Source organism: Cebus imitator, unplaced genomic scaffold, assembly GCF_001604975.1.
Source record: "Cebus imitator isolate Cc_AM_T3 unplaced genomic scaffold, Cebus_imitator-1.0 Scaffold48, whole genome shotgun sequence".
Classification (NCBI taxonomy): domain Eukaryota; kingdom Metazoa; phylum Chordata; class Mammalia; order Primates; family Cebidae; genus Cebus; species Cebus imitator.
This window is the reverse complement of record NW_016107363.1, coordinates 7,233,369-7,239,407: the sequence shown is the minus strand read 5'-3', so window position 1 is coordinate 7,239,407 and position 6,039 is coordinate 7,233,369.

Here is a 6,039-nt window from a genome sequence, read left to right as displayed (position 1 = left end):
GACTGCCTCCATGCCCACTAATTTTTGTGTTTTTAGTAGAGACCGGGTTTTACCATATTGGCCAGGCTGGTCTTGAACTCCTGACCTTAGGTGATCTGCCCACTTCCCTCCCAAAGTGCTGGGATTACAGGCCTGAGCCACCATACCTGGTCAACTAATTATTATTTCAAAGAGGCAGTTTAAAAACTGCCTGGCCATCACCTGACATTCCTGATGATGTGGTTGTGGTGGGGGGGAGTTCTCTCCTGCCCTGCTGATGTCTAACTACCAACTATAACAACTGGAAAGGACAAATATTGCATTCCACTTATATGGGGTACCTAGAGCAATCAAACTCACAAGACAAAGTAGAATGGTGTCTGCCAGGGGCTAGAGGGAGGAGGGAAAGGGACATTATTATCTAATGGATATAGCATTTCAGTTAGGGATGATGGAAAAAAGGTTTTAGAGATGAATAATGGTGATAGCTACCCAATAACGGGAACGTACCTAATGCCACCAACCTGTACACTTTAAAATGGTAAATGTTATATACATATTTCCAAAATTTAAAAAAAGTTTTACCAGGCACATGGACTCATACCTGTAATCCCAGAACTTTGGGAAGATAGGCAGGAAGATCACTTGAGCCCAGAATTCGAGACCAGTCTGGGCAAATAGTAGGACCTTGTCACTACAAAACAACAAAACAGCCAGTTGTGGTGGGGTACACCTGTAGTCCCAGCTAATCTGGAGGCTGAGGTGGGAGAATTGCTTGAGCCCAGGAAGTCGAGGCTACAGCAAGCCATGATCACACCACTGCACTCCAGCCTGAGCAACAGAGTGCAACCCTGCCTCGAAAAATAATTTTGTCTTAGGCACATAATTATTGAGAATAATTTTCAAGAACCAGCCCTGTTTATCTGTAGGACTTCTCCCCCTCAAGGTTAATATGTACTTTGAAGTTTCATTCATTCATTGCTGAATGTGTGTTTTGAAGTTCCAGTTACAAATGTTCATTGACAACTTGCTGAAGTTGCAACAGTGAGCAAAACAGACATTGTTGCAGCCATCACAGAGCTTACTGTTTATTGGGGGAAATACCCCCCAAAAAAGTTAAATAAATAGGTTGGGCATGGTGGCTCATGCCTGTAATCCCAGCACTTTGGGAGGCCGAGGTGGGAAGATCACATGAGGCCAGGAGTTTCAGACCAGCCTGGCCAACATGGTGAAACCCCATCTCTACTAAAAAGACAACAAATTAGTCTCAGCTACTTGGGAGGCTGAGGCAAGAGAATTGCATGAACCTGGGAGACAGAGGTTGCAGTGAGCTGAGATCATGCCACTGCACTCCAGCCTGGGTGACAGAATGAGACAATGTCTCAAAAAAAAGAGAAAGAACTTAAACAAATATATAAAATAATGAATTATAAATGTGAAAAAGTAAACATTGTGCTAAGATACAGATTAATGGGGGTGGGGAAGACCTACTTTAGATGGATCTGATAGTTGCTTTATTGTGTGTTAGAGCTGAGTGATATAATAAAAATAAATATTTGGTTCCTGACACACAGCTCCTAAAACCCTTGGAATCTCTGGAGTGATAAGAACGTATGCTAAAAGACGACTGGCAGTGGGTGTCCCTAGATAGCTTCAGGATTGGGGCTAGTTTCCAGAAAGGCAAGGCATGATTAGAGGCTTGGAAGTTTCAGCCCCACTGCCTGACCTGTGGGGAGGGAAGAGGAACCTGAGATCCACTTAATCACCAATGCCAGTGATTTAATCATTCATGCCTACACAATGAAACATCCATAAAAACCCTAAAGAACGGGGTTCAGAGAGATTCCAGGGTTGGTGAACACATCAAGATGTTTGGAAGGTGGCACTCCCAGGGAAGGCATGGAAGCCCTTTCCTCAACCCATGTCTTGCCTTATTCATCTCTTCCATTTGACTGTTCCTGAGTTATATCCTTTATAAAAAAACCATTAATAGGGCTGAGTGCAGTGGCTCACACCTGTAATCCCAGCACTTTGGGAGGCCAAGGTGGGTGGATCACCTGAGGTCAGGAGTTTGAAACCAGCCTAACCAACATGGCAAAATTCCATCTCTACTAAAAATACAAAAGATTAGCTGGGTGTGGTGGTAGGCGACTGTAATCCCAGTCACTCAGGAGGCTGAGGCAGGAGAATCTTTTGAGCCCAGGAGGTGGAGGTTGCAGTGAGCCGAGATTGTCCCACTGCACTCCAGCCTGGGCAACAGAGCAAGAATCCATCTCAAAAAATAAAATAAATAAACCATTAATAGTAAATAAAGCCTTTCCCTTAGTTCTGTGAGCCATTCTAGCAAATCATGAAACATCAAGAGGGAGTAGTGGGCATCCCCAGTTTATAGCTGCTGGTTGGTCAGCAATACAGGAGGCAAGCTGGGACTCACAACTGGCATCTGAAAGGGAAGCAGTCTTGTGGGCTGAGCCTATAACTTGTGGGATCTCATGCTCATTCCAGGTAGACAGTGTCAGAGTTGAATTGAATTGTTGGACACTCAGTTGGTATCTGGAGAGCTGGAGAATTGGTTGGCATGAGAAAAAAACCCACACATTTGGCATCAGAGATATTGTGAGTGAAAATAGTTCAGAGGCTGCCATAACAACATACTACAAACTGGGTGGCTTACACGATGAAAATTTATTTGCTCACAGTTCTAGAGGTTAGAAGTCCAAGATCAAGGTGCTATTCAGAGTTAGATTTCTGGATTTCCGGTGAGGCCTTTTTTCCCTGGCTTATAGACAGCTGCCTTCTTGCTGTGTCCTTATGTGTCTTTTCTTCTGTAGACACACACACACACACACACACACATACACACGACTCTCTGTTGTCTCTCTTTTTAAATTAAATTTTATTTATTTATTTTTAATGTTTAAAATTTGAGACAGGGTCTTAATCTGTTACGCAGGCTGGAGTACAGTGGCACAATCTCAGTCTGTGGCAGCCTCCACCTCCAGGGCTCAAGTAATCCTCCCACCTCAGCCTCCTGAGTAGCACCGACTACAGACATACTCTACACACTCATTTATTTATTTATTTTTTTTTTGTAGAAACAGAGTATTACTATATCGCCCAGGTTGGTCTCAAACTTCCAGGCTCAAGCAATCCTCCCACCTTAGCCTCCCAAAGTGTTGGGAGTATAGGCATGAGCCACTTTACTTGGCTTCTGTTGTCTCTTCCTCTTCTTTTTTTTTTTTTTCCTTTTGAGATGGAGTTTCACTCTTGTCACTCAGGCTGGAGTGCAATGGTGCAATCTTGGCTCACTGCAACCTCCACCTCCCAGGTTCAAGCGATTCTCCTGCCTCAGCCTCCCGAGTAGCTAGGATTACAGGTGTAATCCCATGCCCAGCTAATTTTCTTTGTATTTTTTGTAGAGACAGGGTTTCACCATGTTGGCCAGGCTGGTCTCAAACTCCCAACCTCAGGTGGTCCACCCACCTCCGCCTCCCAAAGTGCTGGGATTACAGGTGTGAACCGCCCCCAGCCTGTCTCTTCCTCTTCTCATAAGGACAAAAATCCTATTGGATTAGGGCTCCACCCATATGACCTCATTTAACCTTAATTACTTCACTGAAGGCCCTATCTCCAAATACAGTCACATTGGGGGTTAGAGTTTCAACTTGAGAATTTTGGATGAGGGACCTAATTCAATCCATAACAGACAGTTGATGGGGGAAGGCCTCTCAGAGGAGGTGACATTTCCAGTGAGACTGAAAACAACTACAGGAATTTGTTATGGTATGAGACAGAGGAAGGTCACTCCAGAGTAGAAATGTGTGCAGAAGTGTATATTTGGTATACTGTTTGAGAATACTGCATTAATCCTGCAGGAGAAAATTAAAAACAAATGGGATAGAGGAAATTCCTAAGATGAGTTAAGTATAGATAAGAAATTAGTCGATAGAGCATGTGTGTTTTAAATGTAGATAAAAATAAATGAAAGAACCAAAAATAATATTCATGAGACATAAATATGCATGAGGAACCTAGGCACTAAATATTCATGAGAATTTAAATATATACGAGATATTTAACATGCAGGATACACTAAATATACATGAACACTTAATATTTATGAGGCCTTAATTCAACTACTCATTGGTAATAACTATTCTGGTGCATGTGTCCTCTGCCCAAAAAACACAAACTCGCAACCCAAGTAGAACCCATAGTTGTTCAGCAAGTTAATTGGCAAGCTACAGCCGTAGGCCAGGTGTACGTGTTCCTCCTGAGTCCTTCTGGTAGAACAAGTGTATGCCATTGACTTAGGGCACATTCTGCCTTCGGGCACCCTTGCTTAAATGTCAGCTTTGGTCCATCAACAGAGAAGGCTGACGCAAAGAGACATACCAACATTGCATAACCCAGTATTTATGTAGAATGAACCTTCCATCTTGTTTGCACCCTTCCTAATAGTGTGTTAACTTACCCCATTTCTTTCCTTTTGCTTTTTACTATATGTTTTAAGTTGATTTTTTTTTTTTTTCTTGAGATGGAGTCTCTCTGTGTCACCTAGGCTGGAGGACAGTGCCACCATCTCAGGTCACTGCAACCTCCACCTCTTGGGCTCAAGCAAGTGATTCTCCTGCCTCAGCCTCCTGAGTAGTTGGGATTACAGGTGTGTGCTACCATGCCTGGCTAATTTTTATATTTTTAGTAGAAATGGGGTTTTGCCATGTTGGCCAGGCTGGTTTTGAACTCTTGACCTCAAGTGATCCACCCACCTTGGCCTGCCAAAGTGCTGGGATTACAGGTGTGGGCCACCATGCCTGGCCTTAGTTGATTTAATAAACTGTATGTGATTCAAACATTTTAATTTGGTCTATAAGCCCTTGTGTTCTTTGATCTTTGGGATGGCCTGCCTGATAGTGTAATTGAAGTTTACCATTGCATCAAAGTAATTTCCCACACAACAAAAGGCCTTAAAATAAGAAAAGCTCAATAATATGTTCTAGGACTGCAGCAGAATAGCCACTAGCCACATTTGGCTGTTTAAGTTTACTAAAATTAAATAAAATTAAAAATTCATTTGTTCAGGTGTATTAGCCACATTTCAAATGGTCAATAGTCACATATGGTTGGTGGACAGCAACAGACGACTAAACAGTGCAGTAGAACATTGCTATCATCACATAAAGTTCTACTGGACATTAATGTTCTAGAAACTTGGAGGTCAGTATGGTTAGAGGGGATGTTGAGGACAGTTAGCAAGAGATGGGTTTGGAGAGGAATGCAATGTCAGTGTCTTGCAGGGAATTGTGCAGTATGGTAAGACTTTGAATTTTAGTCTAACATATATAATCTGGTTTATATTTTAAGAAGATTCCCTCTAGTTATTGGCTAAAGAACAGGTTGGAAGGTGTGCAGCAAAGAGTTAATAGTAGGTCCAATAGCAAGCCTTTGAAAATCCGGCTTAGGCTGGGCATGGTGGCTCATGTCTGTAATCCCAGCACTTTGGGAGGCCAAGGCAGGTAGATCACTTGAGGTCAGGAGTTCAAGACCAGCCTGGCCAACGTGGTGAAACCCTATCTCTACTAAAAATATAAAAATTAGCCGGATGTGGTGGCATGTGCCTATAATCTCAGTTGCTTGGGAGGCTGAGGCAGGAGAATTGCTTGAACCCAGGAGGCAGAGGCTGCACTGAGCCAAGACTGTGCCACTGCACTCCAGCCTGGGCAACAGAGTGAGACTTCATATCAAAAATAAAAAAAAAAAAGAAAGAAAAAGAAAGTCCAGCTTAGCTGGGCGCAGTGGCTCACACCTGTAATCCCAGCACTTTGGGAGACTGAGTCAGGAAGATTTCTTGAGTCCAGAAGTTCAAGACCAGCCAAGGCAACATGATGAATCCACATTTCTACAAAAAATTAGCCAGGCTATGCATGGTGGCTCAATCCCGGCACTTTGAGAGGCTGAGGCTGGTGGATCACTTGAAGTCAGGAGTTTGAGTGAGACCAGCTTGGCCAACATGGTGAAACCCTGTCTCTACTAAAAATACAAAAATTAGCTGGGTGTGGT